Source organism: Panthera pardus, unplaced genomic scaffold, assembly GCF_024362965.1.
Source record: "Panthera pardus isolate Hobbes unplaced genomic scaffold, ASM2436296v1 HiC_scaffold_27, whole genome shotgun sequence".
Lineage (NCBI taxonomy): Eukaryota > Metazoa > Chordata > Mammalia > Carnivora > Felidae > Panthera > Panthera pardus.
Window position 1 is genome coordinate 121,655,346 of NW_026526843.1, and position 19,364 is coordinate 121,674,709.

Sequence of the window (19,364 nt, forward strand, 5' to 3'; positions counted from 1 at the left end):
CTCCTGAAATCATTGTTGCACCCTATGCTAAGTGACTTGGATGTAAATTAAATAATAAATTAATTAAAAAAGAGCTAATGCAGAAATGGTAGGAAAGTATATATATTGATAAAAAATCGGTACACGGCTTCTCTTCCTTATCAACAGTGCAAGCACAGAGAGCAATGTATATTTTATTTTCCTCCTCTCTAATAAAAATAAAGCCATCTCAACTAATGGACAAAGAAAATGTGGTGTGTACATACAATGGAGTATCACTGAGCCTTAAAATGGAAATTGTGGCATATGTCACAGCATGGATGAACCTTGAAGACATTGTGCTAAGTGAAAAATGCCAGACACAAAATGACAAATATTCTATGATTCCACTTACATGAGGAACGTAGAATAGTCAAATTGAGAGACGGAAAGTTTGACAGTTGTCATGAGGGACTGGGCTTCAGAGTGGGGAGTCCGTGTTTCATGGTTACAGAGATTTGGTTCGGGGACATGACCACACAGAACGCACTAGAAGCTGAGAATGTGGATTTTGTGATCTCAGATTAGGGTAATATCAGAGTTTACAATAGATAAGACACATGCCAATATGATTAATCATTCCATCTCACTTGTATACCTTAGAAAACACACCTCCTTGAAAAGGCTACCATGTGCTTATGTGTTATTCATAAAGGGGACCCAGTCACCAGAATTCAAAAGAATACTTCTTATGATGTATTTAAGTGACAACCACCGACATGCCTATTAAAATTTTATACCAAAACCCACATCATGGGTTAAGAGCATGAGGTCACTTTTTTAATGTTTATTTTATTTATTTTGAGAGAGAGAGAGAGAGAGCCTGGATGCAGGAGGAGGCACAGAGAGAGGAGGGAGAGAGATAGAGAGAGAGAGAGAGAGAGAGAGAGAGAGAGAGAGAGAATCCCAAGCAGGCTATGCATTGTCAGCACAGAGCCTGATGTGGTTCAAACCCACGAACGAGGCATCATGACCGGAGCTGAAGTCAGACACTTAACTGACTGAGCCACCCAGGCACCCCTAAAGTTTATTTTTAAAAACAAAACCAGTATTGGGGCGCCTGGGTGGCTCAGTTGCTTAATCGTCCGACTTCGGCTCAGGTCATGATCTCACAGTTCAGGAGTTTGATCCCTTCATCAGGTTCTGTGCTTGGGATTCTCTCTCTGTCTCTGCCCCTCCCCTGTTCGTGGTCTCTCTGTGTCTCAAAATAAACTAACTTAAAAAAAAATTAGGAAGGGCGCCTGGATGTCTCAGTCAGTCAAGCGTCAGACTTTGGCTCAGGTCATGATCTCATGGTTCGTGGGTTCGAGCCCCACATTGGGCTCTGTGCTGACAGCTCAGAGCCTGGAGCCTGCTTCAGATTCTATGTCTTACTCTCACGGTCTCTCCCCTGCTCGTGCTCTGTCTCTCTCTCAAAAATAAATAAACATTAAAAAATTTTTAATTAAAAAAAAAATGAAAACACTATTGCAAAAATGTCCTAAAGGAAAAAAAATAAAAAAGGTTATATTGCATCCAATCAGTCAACCTATAAGCATGAAGGGATGAGCACCGTAACCCAGGGGGCGGGTCGGCCAGCTTCCTACAACTGAAATTTTCCATCCAGTGGAATAATCAGCCCCTAATCCGGTGGCATCAGAGCCCCGCTGGATAAAAGCAGGAACAACAAAATTACAATTTTAAGATGCCTCTCACTGAAATGAGAGAGGATTCGTTTCCAGTGCTTCTGCATGAAAGCATCGTGGGAAAATCGCGAGCGTCTGAAGCAGAAAGAGAGAGCTGTACGCGGAGCTCGGGGCTGCTGATCTTCGTGCAGAACACGCAGGGTCCCCGACACAGTGGTGGAGGTGCGTGTCCAACAGTAATGAATCCTCAGGTACTCACAAAGCATCTCCGCGGAGGCTGGGGCGCTAGGGCTCTCCGGGCCCCTCGGGTGCACATTACCACAAGCCATCACCCAAAACGTACCAGGCTCAGCCTGCAAGCCAGTCACTTCTTACCCTGATCCCGGTTTCCCCGGGGGTCCTTCTGCTCTCGGATATGGATGAGTCGACATAAGCATACAGATTTCCCCGTGTTTAAGAGACTGCCTGTGAGGGGCGCCTGGGCGTCTCCGGTGGTTAAGCATCTGACTTCGGCTCAGGTCACGATCTCACGGTTCGTGGGTTCGAACCCCACGTTGGGCTCTGTGCTGACATCTCAGAGCCTGGAGCCTGCTTTGGATTCTGTGTCTCCCTCTTTCTCTGCCCCTCCCACACTCGTGTTCTGTCTCTTTCTCTCTCTCAAAAGAAATAAACATTTAAAAAATTTAAAAAAGAAATAAAGAACATCCAAGTCACGGAGACGAAAAGCGTAACAGAGGGAATATTGTCAATGATATTGTGACAGTGTGGTGCGGGGACCCCTGAGTAACATCCAGAATTTCGGATCAATGCTGTGATCCTGAAACTAACAGGATGTGTGTTAATCAGATTTCATTTTAAAAAACAAAGAGATTTAAGGTGGTGATCAGTGGGTCACCTCCGGGTTGGGGAACGTACAGAGGTCATGCAAAGCCCTCAGTGTGACAAGACACGGGGACCCCAGCCCCTAGGACTGCAACACAGCTGAAGACCTCCGTGTTCCCCACAAGAAATGGCGTCCAACTCCTTTTGCCCCTAGGACCCTCTGCTTATCTCTAAACTTGGGTGACGGTAAAAGGTTGTCTCCACGTTAACAAGTGTTGCTTCCCATTTTAGAGATTTTTTTTTTTTTTACTTCTGCTGCTTCCTCCCCTGACACCTGTCATCAACACAATTTACCCTGTTAAATTTCTGCTGCACAGATAAGAAAAATGGGCTGGAACACGGTCACTGGACATCGGGTGCTTTGTTCTGTGAACCCCTATGATGAGTCTGTAAACAGAAATATACCAAGGCCCAAAGCTTCACCTAGTTCACCTTCATTTGGTAACAAGTGTTTAAAAGTACTGACCAGTTAAAAAAATTTTTAAAAAAAGGGGGGCGCCTGGGTGGCTCAGTCGGTTAAGCGTCTGACTTCGGCTCAGGTCATGATCTCGCGGTCCGTGAGTTTGAGCCCCGCGTCGGGCTCTGTGCTGACAGCTCAGAGCCTGGAGCCTGTTTCAGATTCTGTGTCTCCCTCTCTCTGTGTCTCTCTCTCTCAAAAATAAAAAAAAAGGGGGCGCCTGGGTGGCTCAGTCAGTTGAGCGTCTGACTTCGGCTCAGGTCATGATCTCGCGGTCTGTGAGTTCGAGCCCCGCGTCGGGCTCCGTGCTGACGGCTCAGAGCCTGGAGCCTGTTTCAGATTCTGTGTCTCCCTCTCTCTCTGACCCTCCCCTGTTCATGCTCTGTCTCTCTCTGTCTCAAAAATAAATAAATGTTAAAAAAAATTTTTTTAAAGTACTGACCAGCTGTGTGCAGTCTGGATCAATCCCAGAAGCTCCTTGTGACTCCGTTTCTACCCATGTCAATAAGGGAATGCCCACGTTTGCTCAGCTTCTTTCAAGTCTTAACAAAAACGGTGGCTCTAAATGACTTTCTCCTTTTATCATGGATATCCCGACAAAGTATACCTTGTATTTGATACAGGCAATTTAATAGTCGTGTAAGCACATTGTTATTTTCCCCGGATTAAAAGTGGATAAGAACATACAGGTTTCTAGAGTCATTGCATGCTGTCCCCACACCAAAAAACAGAGAAAACAAACCGAAATAGCCAAAAAACTTACAGAGTGTGTACTTGAACACTGTTCTTAATTTGAAGAGAGGACAACAGTCCTTGCAAACTCCAGCAGGTCTGAGAGGATATCAGAGCAGAGGAGGAGGAGAGGAGGAAGGGGAGGTGCATGCTGCAATCTGACCTGCCCAGGTGAGCATCTCAGGTGAGAGCCCCTGACTCACCCACCACAGGTGGCCACTTGCTAAGACCACCACTGGGAACAGGTGTGATCTGCTGGGGGGGTTCCTGGTTGCCTTTCTAGGCGTCTCATCCTTACGCTACGTGCAAAACACAGACCAGGGAAACCCCAAAACACAGACAAGGGAAACCCGTATCTTGGAAAGATGGAGCGCGCAGAATTGTAGCGATCCAATTTTGTCAATATAAACGGCGCATCTGAATTTTTTACTAACTCGGTTATGGTATTACGGAATGCACACTACTTTCTGTCTTTTCAAAACCTCCACGGCGGCGCCTGGGCGGCTCAGTTGGTTAACTGTCCGACTTTGGCTCAGGTCATGATCTCATTGTTGGTGGGTTCCAGCCCCGCATGGGGCTCTGTGATGACAGCTCAGAGCCTGGAGCCTGCTTTGGATTCTGTGTCTTCCTCTCTCTCTGCCCCTCCCACACTCATGCTCTGTCTCTCAAAAGTGAAAAACATTTAAAAAAAATTTTTTTTAATAAAATGCAGGGGCACCTGGGTGGCTCAGTCAGTTGAGCATCCGACTTGAGCTCAGCTTGTGATCTCACAGTTTGTGGGTTCGAGCCCCGCGTGGGGTTCTGTGCTGACAGCTGGGAGCCTGGAGCCTGCTTCGGATTCTGTGTCTCCCTCTCTCTGCTCCTCCCCTGCTGGCACTCTGTGTCTTTCTCTCAAAAATAAATAAGCTTTTTAAAAAATTGAATACAAATCTTCACAAAATGCTCACTTTGTCAGCACATATACTAAAACAACTTCAGAAAGATAGGTTTCCCAATAGAAAGTAAATTATGTATACATATGTAAAAATATATGCGTATATATTTACATAATTTATATGCTTAAAGTATAGCGATACATATAAATTATATATATGCTGATATATATTTGTGTATTTACATATGAATGCTATCATTTTGCATAATTTTTATTTTATATATGTTTTATATGTACAAACTATGTATTTCATATATATAAAATATCAGCATACATGTAAGTTGTAGATTACAAAATACGCATGTCATTATATATTTATATATATATAAAACCAACATGGAATATGTTATATATCATATATATATATATAGAATATCAGTACATATGTCGTACATTCATAAAACTAAACAGTCTCTTGTTAATTTGGATGTGACTGGATTCATTGTGTTTTGAAGCTGATGCATATGCTTATTGACGGCACTTAATGCCAATTTGATAAATTCGAGTATCTGCTTCTTGTCATTCAAGGAGACTTTCAATCAATACAATTATCACATAACCTGGCGGACATGACCTGAGAAGCTGTCGGCAGACGGAATCATCATGAAAAGACCTTCACGCAAACTTTAAGTGAAGCAACGTCCGAACTAGTTTGTCCTCATAATATGTTACCGTTTGTTTCCACTACGGACCTAAACTGTCAGAGTCTTTGGTTGAGACGGTATTTTTCCCACATGACAAACTGTGACTACCTTCCAGCTTTACGGCTTTATAGTTCAGTTGATGCCGCTGTTTTGAACCGTCTACGATTCCCCCGCCTCCCTCGGCTTTCCACGTGGCTGTGTTTTCCGCTTTAACTAATTCAGGTTTCTCCACTTTCTGCTCTCCCCTTCTAGAGCCCCGGCTTGAGACAGGGGTCCCCCCTGTTCTGTTGGGGAGATGCTTCGCGAACCCCCCAGCAGATGCTTGAAACCACAAATGGTAGTGAACCCTACATACGCCGGGGTAATTGATGAACAGGCACAGAAGAGAGTAACGATAACTCAGAATACAACAGAACAATTCTAATAATATACTGTAATCAAAGTTATGTGACTGCCTCTCAAAAATCTCTCCTGTTTTAAATATTTATTTTGAGGGGGAGGGGCAGAGAGAGGGAGACACAGAACCCACCATGAGATCATGACCTGAGCCGAAGTCGGACGCTTAACCGACTGAGCCACCTGCCGCCCCGTCTCTCTCAGAACATCTTACTGTTCTGGACTCACCCTCCGTGTTGCGATGAGGGGAGAAGACAATATGCCCGCGGGTGAGGTGAGGTGAAGATTGCCAGTGTTGTGACCCCGTGAGGCACGAGGTACGGACCTTCTGACACCAGGTCAGCAGCTGCACCAACGCGACCACGTAAGAGACTGCAGGTAACTGACCCCACAGGAAGGGAAACCAGGGATGAGGCTGGGGGGCGGGGGTCTACTGTACTCCCCAACTCTGCCCATTTAACTATGATTTTCGCTTGCGTGTATCGTAAATTTTCTCTCTGGGTCTGCTTCACGGTCCTGCCTCGGCTCCTGGGGTACATTTCTGCTGTTCATCCTGAACTCTCTGTGCTAATAAGACAAAGATGAATCCAAAGTAACATTTTGGCCTTATGGGGCTACGTTTTTTTGCATTTGTATTTTTTTTTAGTTTTCCAAATGTCGACTGTTCAGTGATTCTGACTCTCTCATCACATCAATTCCAAATAACTCTCTGTACTGCAATCTAAGCTATCCCGGCTCTTTCACCAGGAGCTCAGCACGTGCAGGGTTGACAACACGTATATGGACACCGATGCTTCTGCAGCACAGAGATCCAGCCTGATGGCTTACGACTGGGACACAGGTGTCTCCCAGAAATGCCCTAGGCCAGGCAGCCTTCTTTTCGCCAAAGCTCCGGGTCACCTCCCCATCCCGTATGGAACAAATTCACCTGTTTGTACAACTCCAGGACTTTGTCCTGTTAAAGTAGCTGAAGTGTGGCAGGATACCGTCCTTGTCTGGAAATTATAAACGGAACCAAATTGCTAATATTTAAGCTCTATGGCCCTGGTGATTTTGCTATTAACTACGTGAGAAAGACTTATGAGCACTCCATTAAGCTACTATTTTCCTGAACACTGAACACAGGATGTGAGAGATTAAACACACATGCGTGCACATACACACACACACACACACACTAGAAGGGAGATTTGGATATAAAACTTCTGTGTCCTTCATCAAAAGACTGTGGCTCATGTTTTACTATTTCCACCCACCCCACACACACTTTTTTTTTTTTACTTCTAACGAGGTACAAAATGGCCTTGTCATATGGATAATAAACAAAAAACAAACAACATAGTCTTCTTTATCTTCCTACTTGTTAGCCTTCAACAGATACTGAATAAATAAATATAATGGAGGGGAAAAAGAATACCAAGTTCATTTCTCCAGATGACCCTGGCAATTTAAACAGTCTCCAGGAACTTTAGATTGCCTTTGTTTTTCTTTGTGCTCTGCCAATAAAATATAATGCAAGGATACTCGATAGAGTTCTGTGATTGCAGTTATGTAATTTGGGTGGAACTCATTACAAAGAATCTCAAATCATCTGGCACATCCCTGAATCCACTAGCGTGAGGGTTCTCAAGTCCTCAGATGTGCTGGTCTCCAGGGTCAAAGTCAGGTGTGGGCTACGACACGTGAGGTTCTCCGAAATTAGTTGATCTGGGATCCTCCTTAACCGAGGATCCCTGACTGGGAGCTCTTCCCACACCCATTGCTATGATGTTTGCATGTGTTTTGAAAACAATCACCACAAAAAAAAAATCTTTCTCTGGGACTATGTAATCTACAAGCAAGGCCAGCTTGCCCATGACTGATGTTGTCTGTTTTCAAGGCTGGTTCATGAAGTTCAAAGATCTAACATGGTAGAAAAAAATAGATTATATGAAGGGTGGTAGAATATGACACAATTATCTGTGATTCTTTTAAATCTATGAGACTCAAGTACATGAGGATTCAAGGTATTTTTCTTGCCTTCGGAATGCAAAATACCTAACTATCGCCAATTGACTTTTATAAGGACCATAAGGAATTGGCTGGGATCAACAAGGGCAGTTCAATGACCATGCATCAACACAACCATCTGAGACGACAGAAAATATCTCAGGAGCACTCAATTCTTGGTTGAGTCAACGTAATCTGTTGTATGTATGTATTACTCATAGAATGTAGTAAAATATAAATCAGTGTTTTATAAACACAGGTTTGACAGCTTTTAAAACTATAACCAGCCAAGGGGAGCCAGGGTGGCTCAGTCGGTTGAGCATCTGACTCTTGATTTCAGCTCAAGTCATGATCCCAGGGTCATAGGTTTGAGCCCTGTGTTGGGATTCTCTGTCTGTCTCTTTGTTTGCCCTTGTCCCCCGCTCGTGCTATCTCTTTCTCTTAAAAAAAAAAATATAATATATATATTTGTCTAAATATATATTTAATATATATCTCTGAATATATATTATAAATATACATTTCTAATATATATAACATAGATTATATGTTGCTCAGGATGATATAGATTTCTAATATATGTTACATTTCTCCCTAAAATACATATATTATATATATTTCTCTCTAAAATATACATTATACATTTCCCTCTAAAAATATATATTCTATATATTTCTTTCTAAAATATATATAATTTCTAAATCTATATTATATACATATTTCTCTCCAACATATTATATATTGCTCAAGATGAAAAGCCACACACATATAGCATGTGAAGAATTCTATCAAATTGTCACAGAATTCTTTGCCACTAACATTTGCTACTCTTTTCTGATGATTGGATGCATTCTTCTTACCTGGTTACCTTTATTATTCCCTCAGCCCTTTAAAGACAAGTGAGTTCTCCTCACTCACCCAAACAGAAGAAAGCCAGGGAGGAAGGGACCCATAATAACACCAGAAAATGGGAGAGGTGATATACATCCATGAACCAAAGCCCTTCATAACTTTACTGTGAGCACCCACACACGGGTTTTTGAGCGTACGTATATTCCCAAATTCATCTCTTCGCTACCGGCACTGACTTACGCCCACGCCTGTAACTGGCACATAGGACGTGCTCAACGAAATAGGTCAACCAAAACAAGACCAAACGTCTGCGGCAGGGAGAAGCCAGTTTCCAGAAAACCACGAAAATCCCTTAGTCACTCCATTTCTTTCCTGCCAGCGTAAAGACTTCCCCCATTCCCGAGCCTCCCGTATTGATTTTTCATCGTGAGCAAGGCCAGGCAAGAGACCAGGTCAAGAGAACCTATCCCACAGTGGGGACAGGGATACGCAGAGGCTGTCCTTGCCCATGACGGTCACCGACGTGCCCTGGCGCTCTTTCCTGCTGACCTCCACACAACCTCGGAGAGAGTCTCGGGTTTTTTGACGGTGTTTTTTGTTCTCATTTTGAGTACAGTCGACACCTAACGTTACATTACTTTCAGGTGCTCTCAGTCTCTCCTGGTGGGAGCAGACATTGCCTGTATCCAGGCAGGAAAGATACACGGGTTGCCACATGTTCCCACTGACATAAGAGGTCCCAAATGGTTCACAAAAGCACACTAAGTACCAATTAATTACATTCCTGTGAGCACTGCAATATGCTAGCCAGCACATCAACAGTAATTCATCGTGAAGCTATAGTTTCTGTGGACCGTTAAATGCAGATACCATGGGCCAGCCTGGAAAGCTACTTACCATTTACGACTCATTGTTCTGCAAAACGCATGACTGCGTATTTGCCTACATCGATACACGTAGTATATGTTTACATGAAATGTTCATAGATTAACTTATCACGTAGGCTATGTGTTTATATAAAATCATAAAACACATAATTGTATATATCTATAGATCTGAAAAAGTTAAGTATATAAAAGCTTTTCAATGAATTACAACAAATTTAGAGGATTTCATCAATTACATAAATCGTATATAAATATAATTATATAAATGGATAGCGTCTAAGTACAATTAGATGACTGTATGTACATTTATAAATCTATATTGAAATGGAAACACAAGAATGCCAACTTCATTTCTCTAGAGTACAATCATAACTAGTACATATACAATCATATACTACTAATTATATATATTTAAATGAAGTTTGGCTAGTTAAACGCTGGACAGTTTCTACATACAATTTGCCAATACAACTATTTTATGCACCTGGGTGGTGCAGTCAGTTAAGCGTCTGACTCTTGATTTCAGCTCAGGTTGTGATCTCACGGTTCATGGGTTTGAGTCCCGCGTTGGTCTCTATGCTGACAGGGCGGAATCTGGTTGGGATTCTCTGTCTCTCCTTCTCTCTGCCCCTCCCCTGCTCGCTCAATCTCTCTCTCTCTCTCTCTCTCTCTCTCTCTCAAAATAAATGAATAAACTTAAAAAAAAAAACCAAACTATTCTACGTAAGAAAGAGATCGTAGTTATGTTGTGTCCGTAAGTGTCCTGATGTGTCGGGGACTTCAGTGTGTTTGCTGTCTCGTAAAGTAGCGTAATCCTATTTTACAAGAACCCGTGCAGGGTGGTGTAGTGAGAAGCCAGGACAAACCCTGGGTCCCGCACTCATTCACCCCTGCTGCGGATGTCGGTGGGGATTTGTCGGGGCTTCCCGGTAGGTGCACTGTGAGTGAACACGCCATGTGGCAGGAGAGTGCCAAGGAGGGAGCCGAGACCAGAAAGAGACTAAGATCAGTTTCACAACCGTTGTGGCTTCGAGCTTCTCCGTGTTTACTAAGGGAAACGCTGGGTCTCTCTACTATGCTGATACAACGCGCGTTCAACTGAGCCACAAGGTTTCAATGGCAACAGTCTCTGAGCAGAGCCCTTATGGCAGCAAAGAAAGGTGTGCGAGATCCTAGGGGGCAGATAATAGGGGTATGGGTTTAGCCTTTTCAAGTGAGTGTCCGGGCTGGTCCTTGAAACAACTGTCAACTTCTCCAGCCCAGTGTGCAACAACCTACGACACCAGTGTCCCTGAGGGGTGCCATTTTGTCACACCTATATCATTTGATTTTTTCACCATTGACACGGGTCATTGATACAGTGTTACAAAATATTACTCAAGGGGCGCCTGGGTGGCTCAGTCGGTTAAGCATCCAACTTTGGCTCAGGTCACAATCTCACAGTTGGTGGGTTCGAGCCCCACGTCGGGCTCTGTGCTGACAGTTCGGAACCTGGAGCCTGCTTCGGATTCTGTGTCTCCCTCTCTCTCTGCCCCTCCCCCACTCATGCTCTGTCTCTCTCTCTCTCTCAAAAATAATAAACATTAAAAATTTTTTAAAGAGAATATTATTTTAGTTATAAGACAAAACTTGAAGAAATCCAGCTGATTACGGACGAGTGCCTTCATTTTCAAATGACCAGGACTTACAAGCGCTACTTTGCACATAATTCACATGATGACTATTTTAATATGACTCACCCTCGGTGAGTGATGCAGAGAAGGCACGGAAAATGGGACAAGATCACATATTGCCTCCTGGTATGTTGTTTCGTGTGCTGACCTAATGTGTCGCACTGGCCGAGAAAAACATGTGTGCAAGAAATAGGTGCTGGTTAGGACCATGCATTGGAGCATGTCTGTATACAGAAACACACACGCTGCGGTCCTTACCTTTAGACCACGAAGGCAGGTCTCACTGACTTAGAAACGCAGTGAACAATGACACATGGGTTTAAAAAATGTGCATGTTTCTACGTTTTGCCACCTAGTGCATTCACAGCTCTACTTGGGTAGGAAACATTTGAAAACACTAAAGGCACATGATGTCCCGTTGTGGTGTCTACAACCCACAGCACTCTTTCTGAGAGCACAGATCAATGCTGCAGACCATCCACGTAATGGGATATGTGTCCCCGCCCCAACTGAAAACCAAACACGGGTGACGCTGAAATATGAAACAACGAAAACGACACAGAGAGCAAATCCCATCAGGGCTATGAGAACAGAGCAAGAGACCTCTTCCAAGCTTTGCAAAAATAACCATCCACGTACAGGGCTGCGTCCTATCACTGCCGTTCGGTTTCATTAACCTTGGTTCTCTTTTATTTTTATTTTGTTTCAGAGAGCAGAGGGAGACAGAATCCCAAGCAGGCTCCACACTTAGCACAGAGCCCGATGTGGGGCTCGATCTCACAACCCTGGGACCATGACCTGAGTGGAAATCAAGAGCTGGACGCTCAACCGACTGAGCCACCCAGGCTCCCCACCTTGCTTCTTTTTTAAAGGATTCAAGGGGCACCTGGGTGGCTCAGTCAGTTGAGCGTCCGACTTCAGCTCAGGTCACGATCTCACGGTCCGCGAGTTCGAGCCCCGCGTCGGGCTCTGTGCTGATGGCTCAGAGCCTGGAGCCTGCTTCCGATTCTGTGTCTCCCTCTCTCTCTGCCCCTCCCCCGTTCATGCTCTGTCTCTCTCTGTCTCAAAAATAAATACACGTTATTAAAAAAAAATGTAAAGGATTCAAAACTTTACCAAGAAATGCAACTTCAAACTAAGCAAGTCTTTTCTTTTTATTGTAGAAAGCAAGCGGGGAAAGTTCAATACTCTTAGACAGTGCACTTTTGGGGGCGCCTGGGTGGCTCAGTCTGTTGAGCATCTGCCTTTGGCTCAGGTCATGATCTCACAGTTTGTGAGCTCGAGCCTCCCATCAGGCTCACTGCTGTCACAGCTGAGCCCGCTTGGAATCTTCGGTCTCCCTCTCTCTCTCTCTCTCTCTCTCTCTGCCCCTCCCACCAACGCGTGTTCTCTGTCTCCTCCATTCCTCCCACGCGGAAAAAGCACAACTAGCCAGAAACAAAATCGTAAATTGCGCCAAGAGGAGGAGATGCCCACAGGTATCTAAAACAGTCAAATTCGAAGACGCAAAGAGTGTGATGGCTTGCCAGGGGCTGCGTAAAGGGGGAAATGGGCGTTAGGAACCAGCGGGTATATTGTTTCAGGTGAGCAAGACGAGAAAGTTCTAGAGAGGCGCTAGGACAACCTTTTACCCAGAGTCAGCAATACTGCGAGGTACACTTAGGAGTTTCCTAACAGGACAGACCACAATAAAATATGATGGAAAATACACCTGCAACATAACTTCAAGACCCAGGGTCTCATCATCCCTCAGGGATTAGCCTCTGGAAACCAGAGTGCTCACCAATATTAACACGCACGACCAAGAAAGGTCCAGTTGTGATCCCAACACTGCACTCTGTGACTGTGGCAAACCACTCTTTACATAACATGCATTTTAAAGAAAGCCACCCAAACAAAACCCTGGATTATTTCCAAACAGCTGTGAAAGCACATGGCCTTTCATTGACACTACTCTGAATAAAGATTTGTCTCCTGGAGATTTATTCCAGTGAGGCTTTAGTGGCTTTATGCTTCCTTGTTTCCTCCCCCAATTATACACAGATTACTCTTCTCCCCTGTGGAATCAGTTCAGTACCTCATCTTACTATGGACTTTATGTTTGCTGGGGCCTGGCTTTGTTTTGCTTTAGGTACCGCTTCTGGGAGGAAGGAGGTTGCTTTAAGAACAAAAAAGAGCAGCATTCCGGAAACTGGGCAATTTGCACAGGCAGGTAGAGCTCACGGAGGTCCATGCACACCTGGGACAGGTGCACTCAACACTCGGTGTCTCAAGTGTGCTGAGAGGCCCAACTGGACTGGCTATTCTGGGCGAACAACCTTCCATTCACGTGACTTATGAGCTTTGACTCAGTCCTTTTTTGGCTTGTTTGTGGAGCAGCACCACTGCAGGCAGAAAAGCTTCTCCTACATGTTTGTCTAAAGGCCGTAAAGGGCAAAATGGCAAGCTCGTAGGCAGTCCCTCTTGTTTTTCCCGATGCTCCTCTGTGCTATTCTGTCCTGCCCAAGAAAAATGACGAAGGGTTTCCCATCCTGCCATCCGCGAAGCAAAGAACAGTGGAGGCTTTGAGCGGCCAAATGTAGGTTGTTTGGAGAAAAATGACAAAACTGGAAAATATTCATTGAGTGAGTGGCCCATGAATGGTCACTGCACACAACAGATGACCTAATTGCCTCGAAGTGCATGGCCTTCAACTTGGGAGATTTGCAGTTTCTCTCCTTGACTGGGCAAAAGCTGGACATTCGATTTGAAACTGGGAGCTGACATGTTTAAGAAGTCAGTTGTTACTACATACGAGGCACGGTCTGTCTTAACGTAATTATTATTGTTTAACATGATTAAGTAGAACACGAAGTCTCTTCTCACAGGAGAAAAAGAAACCAACAACAAAAAACAAACAGGCAACTGATTTAAACTAACCCCCGAACATAGTTTTCTCATTTGGGAATGTAATACACATTCATAAGGCAGAAAACATCATAGAAAGAACACAGACTGGTTTATATACCACAAAAAAATCTGTTCTTTACACGTGAAATCAGCATCGTAAAATCAGCTTTCACCATGTTGGGAATTTCAGCATGTTTTAACCAGATAAGTCTATCTGCAGAGTGAGGGTTTAGGGTCTTAAAATATTTTCATGATGAAACTTCATTTGAATAAAATAAATCCCATCAACAAGTTGCATCATTGACAATACTCGACCGTGAACTCGATGTTTAAAACATGCTGTACCAATTAAAATGACGGCACCTTAAATAGCGGCCAGACCCCATGCACCTGAATGTTTACTTTTCAGAGAACCATCTCTAGCCTTTTTTTTCCTTTTTCTTTTTCTTTTTTTTTTTTTTTTTTTTTTTGTGGTCTGGGCATAAGGGCCCTATATTATATTCTAAAGAGTTCTGAAACAGTGGCTTGCACATTCTGAAACCAATGTAACAGGCTTAGGCAGTAAGCACGCTATCTTTGTGCAGAGACCAGAAGCTTTCCACAAATTACTACAAAGGAAACCGAATGAAAAGGCTAAGTTCAGAAATAAAGAAAAAACCCCCGTGCACTGACCAGTCTACATTCCGTACCAAAAACAAAACAAAGCAAAGCAAAACAAAAGGAACTTTAGACAATCCTCAACTTCAAGCACTTGCAAATCTATGCAAATCTACTAACAGCTGTATACCTGCATTATTCACCTGACGTAGCCATCAGTCACTTACCAAGTATCTTTTCTATTCTTAGATTTCGGTTAAAAATTAGCCGGACCACTGGATTTAAGGCCAAATGTACATTCAGCGTTATTTCTTTAAGAAAAAGAAAAGAAAAAACACAAAGGAAAGCAACAATTCCTTTACCCCCCAAAAATATGTCAACAGAGCCTAGAAATAGCATCAAAGCACAGCCATTAACGTTAAATTCCTGCTCCAAATCATCCTGATTTTCCAAAGAAAACCGTCATCTCATTTGAATTCTGTGATTTAAAACTGATGAAGTAATCTTTCCCCTGCTACAATTGGCCCTGATTATTTTCTTACATGTCAAAGATGATTCTCTTTCAAACTGCCACAGACACACAGATACGGCATACACACGAGCCACAGATATACTGCATTTCCTTGGGGAATACCATACTGAAGGTCCAATCTGAAAAATATATAGTTGCAGAGCCCTCGATGAAATTGTTACGTTCTCGATAGGGGGACAGATACCAAAAGAAAACGAAAAAAAAATTTTTTTTTTTCTGGAAATAAGGGACGCATGGAACCATGTGCCAATTCCGCGACCCTCCTACGCCCCATCTACCTGGGGAAGTCTATGCTGAGGTTTTCACAATCGCTGTTCACCTCTGTGCACAGACGAAAGGCACGCAGTCTCTCTCCAGGCTCCCCACCGCCCCCGGGAAAGTGCAGATTTCTGTGCAGTGTGCTCGTTTCTCTGGGCTCAGCCACCCTCTAGGAAACCGGTAAGCCTCTCCCTTCCAACCGGGCAGCTCTGTCAGCGGCTGATGTTGCTTTGTTCTGACGGAAAGTCAGACCTTTCTGTATAGCCTGGTCCTTTAATGTCTGGCTGAGGAATACTACCTACCCACAAAGGTCTTCAGCGGGCACTCGGATGCTGTCTGCAGGACGCCCACACCAGCTGCAAATTCTGCACCACCCTAAGTAGGTTTCCCTAAACTTTTTCTTTGCTTTTTTCTGCTTTTTGGTTGCCTTTTTTTTCCCCCTTCCCGGCGTCCCCTCAAATTCTGGTAAAGTGCTGACTCTGGGCAGGGACCTCGCTCGCCCCACCTCTCCCCAGGAAACTGTTAATGCTACGCGCCCTTGATGTCGACGCCTGGCCAGCGCTGGATCCTTTGAAAAAGCATAAGATATGAGCACAGAAAACCGTCCCCCCCCCCCCCCACCACCACCATCAACTGACCAAATAAGAAGCGGAAAAAAAAAAAAAAATCAAATCCAATGAAAAGAAGAATCCATACCACCACCTTGTGGATTGCGCTGGCAAGAACAGCACCTGCTGGGTTCAACAGCCCCCCACCCGGCAGCCCTCACCCCAAATTTCTTAAGTTGGGTGCAAATGAGACATGGGGATCCGCGGTGCTCGCTCGGGCCCAAACTCGCCGGCGCAGGGGGGTTAATCCAGTCCGCGCGCTCACCCGGCGCAGGCCGGAGCTGCAACCTGGACGCACGCGGCCCCCGCCACCCCCGGGTCCCCGGCGCTTGCCTGCTGCGCCCCCTCCCCTCGCCAGCCCCTCAACAGCAGCCCAGTGCCTCGGAAAATAAGTAGAAAGAGGCCCGCACCTGCCGGTCGGTTCAGAAGAAGCAGTCAGCCAAAATTTAAAAAAATAAATAAATTGAAAAAAGCAAGGCGCTGGGGAAGGGGCGGGAGGGCTGCGGAGGACGTCCTCGCCCCGCGCCCTCCAGGCGGGACGCGCGCTCCCAGGTGGGCCCCGCGGGCCTGGGGGGAGGGGTGCGGGGCTCGGCGCGCCCCCGCCCCGGGCAGAAAGGGCGCCGCGTCTGGCGGCGAGCAGGCGGCGGAATGGTGCGCCCGGGCCCAGGGCTGCGCGCCGCACGGGGCCCCGCTCCCCGCGCGCACAGACACCCGCGCCCTGGACTCCCGGCTTGCGCGCCACCCCCCGCCGCCGCCGCCGCCACCACCACCGGGGGCCGCGGGAGCCGCGGCAGGGAGGGGGGAGGGGACGGCCCGGGGGTCGGGAGCGGGGGCGGGGACCTCGGGCCCTCCGCGCGCAGCCACCACCGCCCCCCACTCCCGAGCCCCCGCAGGGTCTGCGGCCGAGCGACACCTCCCCCCGCTCCCCACCCCCCGCCCGCACTTCCGCAGGTCGGGCCACGCGGGTGCAGGCGCAGGCTGGGGGCGCCGTGGAGGCCTTGGGGAGGGGGCGGGACTCAAGTTCAGCGGCTGGCTCCGGGGGGCCACCCCCCTGTGGTGCTCCCTCCCCACCCCCCCCCCGCCTCCGCCTCCAGCAGCGGTTGGCCGGATCTCCACGACCTGCTTGGCCCACTGGGGCGGGACGGGGGGTGGGGGTGGCCAGGCCGAGCCGCGCGGGGTTGGGGGTGAGCGGGGGGCACCAATGGGCCGCGAAAGCGGGGGCCGGGAGGGAATTCGCAGCGCGGGACGGCCGAGAGCGTTGAGATGGGGGTTCCTCGCCAGGTTGCCCGAGGCTATCGGGGTGCTGCACAGATCCCCATCGACTCCCCAGACCCCTGCCCCCACCCCAGACCGGGGCACCGGTCGGCCGTGCGTCCCGCGGGCTCTGCTCCCGGGAACCGACTGGGGTCTGCGTCCCCTGAGACCCGGGCTGGGGCGCCCGGCGCCCGTCCCCGCAGCCACCAACTTTTGTGGTCCTGCAGACCAGCGGGCAGCGCGGGGCTGGTGCCCGGGCGTCCGCTCAGTGGCCCCCGGAAAGGTCCAGGCCAGACCCAGAGGCTCCCGAAGCAGCAACCCCCCCCCCCCCCCCCCGCTTTCCGCCGCTCGCCTCCCCCCTACCCACACGCACGGGAGAAGGGGGGCACGGAGCCCGCTCCCCAGCTTTGCAGAAACAGCTCGAAGCTACCGTCATTGGAGTGTCCAGCCGGGGTCTCCGGCGCGCCCGGGTCGCTCCCCAGCAAAGCCCAGCTAGGTCCTAATCAATCACGTGCGTTATTTCGTGCATCACAACAGCCGTCATGTTCTACGAGGCCAGCAGAGAGGAAGGAGGAAAAAAAAAAAAAAAAAAAAAAACCAAAAGCAACAACAACAAAAAACCCCGCTTAATGCAACCCCAGCCAAGCCTGTTTTCCTTTTATCTCTCTGGTTAACCCAAAAAAAGCACCCCAGGAGGGTGGTAGCTGACAGTTTCCTTAAAGAAGGAGGAAAAAAAAAAAAAAAAAAAGCTCGCGGTTGCTCAGTCTCCAGAAGTATTCCTGTCTTCATCTCCGGTCCCGGTTTGCAGGGAGCTGACGCTTTGCTCCTGCTCAGCCTCTACTGCAGATATATTTTTTTCCCCTCCTGTCCTCGCCACACTCTTGTGTTTATTTGTATGTAAGACAACGCTACTTTGTAAACACATCACACACGGCCCCAGCGCCGTTCAAATAGCTGATTGCAGCAAAATTCGTTCAAACCACGGTGGTCCCAATTTTTTTTTTTTTTAAGTCAACAGGGAAAAAAAAAAAGCAAATGTTTCTGTGGAAATGTGCATGAAGCTTGCACAGGACACGCCGCACATACATGTCCCCAGTCCCACCCACACCTATAAGGAAATGGAGCGGCAGATGGCAGAAAGTCCTGTCCGAATTCTCAAAATAAAATGCAATAATAATAATAAAAAAAAAAAAAATGTCAGAGGGGAACGCAGCTCGAGTGTTTTCCAGGAGGCTTAGCATCCTCTTTTGCTGGGGAAGCACACACAGGTCCAAATGTTTCAAAGGCTTTACAAATAAACAAATAACCCAGAGACACATCTGAAAACGGCACCTACCTTTAGCCGTGGAAAAATCTGCATCGGCTCTGAGTGTTCTTTTTCACACATCCAGATTTTTCTAGGGAATCCTGACCGCGGGTAGGATTCAGGAGGCTGTGTGCGAGTCCAGGAGCCTGGGCTTTGTCCAAATCCCAACTAGATGTGCTCATCCAAAGGAATGCGGGGACCACCGAGGCCGGCCGCTTGGAGGAAATTCGTTGTTTGTGCCCTAAAATAGTCAGGAAGAGAAAGCAAGACAGTGGGAGCAGGAAGGGCACGGCGAGGTCTGAATAAGAGCTCTGTGCTGAGAGACACAGACGGGTCTGCAAGGAAAAGGGAGATTGAAGCGAGAGCTCCCGATGTCTCCCCGATCCCCCTCTGCTATTGGACCAAACTGAATGAAATTTACAAAGCCAGCAGCCAATAGATCTCCGCACTCGGTCCCATCACTACAGAAACCACATCCACAGCTACAAGGAAATGCAAAGAGCAGCTAATCTCGGCGCAAAGCAACTGTAACAGACATTCCCGGGGCCAGGGTGGCGAAACAGGTGAGCGCGCCACACTGGGCCACCATGCCAGGAGCGCGAGCGCGCAGCAAAGCTTGCTCTCTGCCTGCTCTGCTCCCCCACCCCACCTCCCCCTTTTGTAGCATCGTCCGCACCACACACGCTACAGTATTTGCAAACATCTTTAACTCTTTGAGGCTTTGCTCTGCAAAGAGTGCCACCCATGTGCAGCTATTCCCTCGTGGTCAGGCTGACAAATGTGTTACTGTACGTTATGTTACTGTGGTTATATTGGCAGGGAACGGTATCT

The 19,364-nt window shown here is 46.9% G+C and overlaps 1 protein-coding gene across 7 annotated transcripts in view; it reads right to left on the reverse strand.

Annotated features, from left to right (window-relative positions):
* NLGN4X (neuroligin 4 X-linked) overlaps window positions 1-19,058 on the reverse strand; it is a 315,738-nt gene extending 296,680 nt beyond the window's left edge. Inside the window, exon 1 of one of the 7 annotated variants that reach the window (XM_019417767.2) lies at window positions 18,564-19,058. The gene's annotated coding sequence lies outside the window, so the exon portion shown is untranslated. Of the gene's footprint in view, window positions 1-15,667; window positions 15,782-16,383; window positions 16,617-17,600; window positions 17,785-18,563 lie in introns of those variants that run through there. The other 6 variants (XM_019417773.2, XM_019417772.2, XM_019417768.2 and 3 more) reach the window with 6 other exon arrangements.
* Window positions 19,059-19,364: the final 306 nt, after the last annotated feature.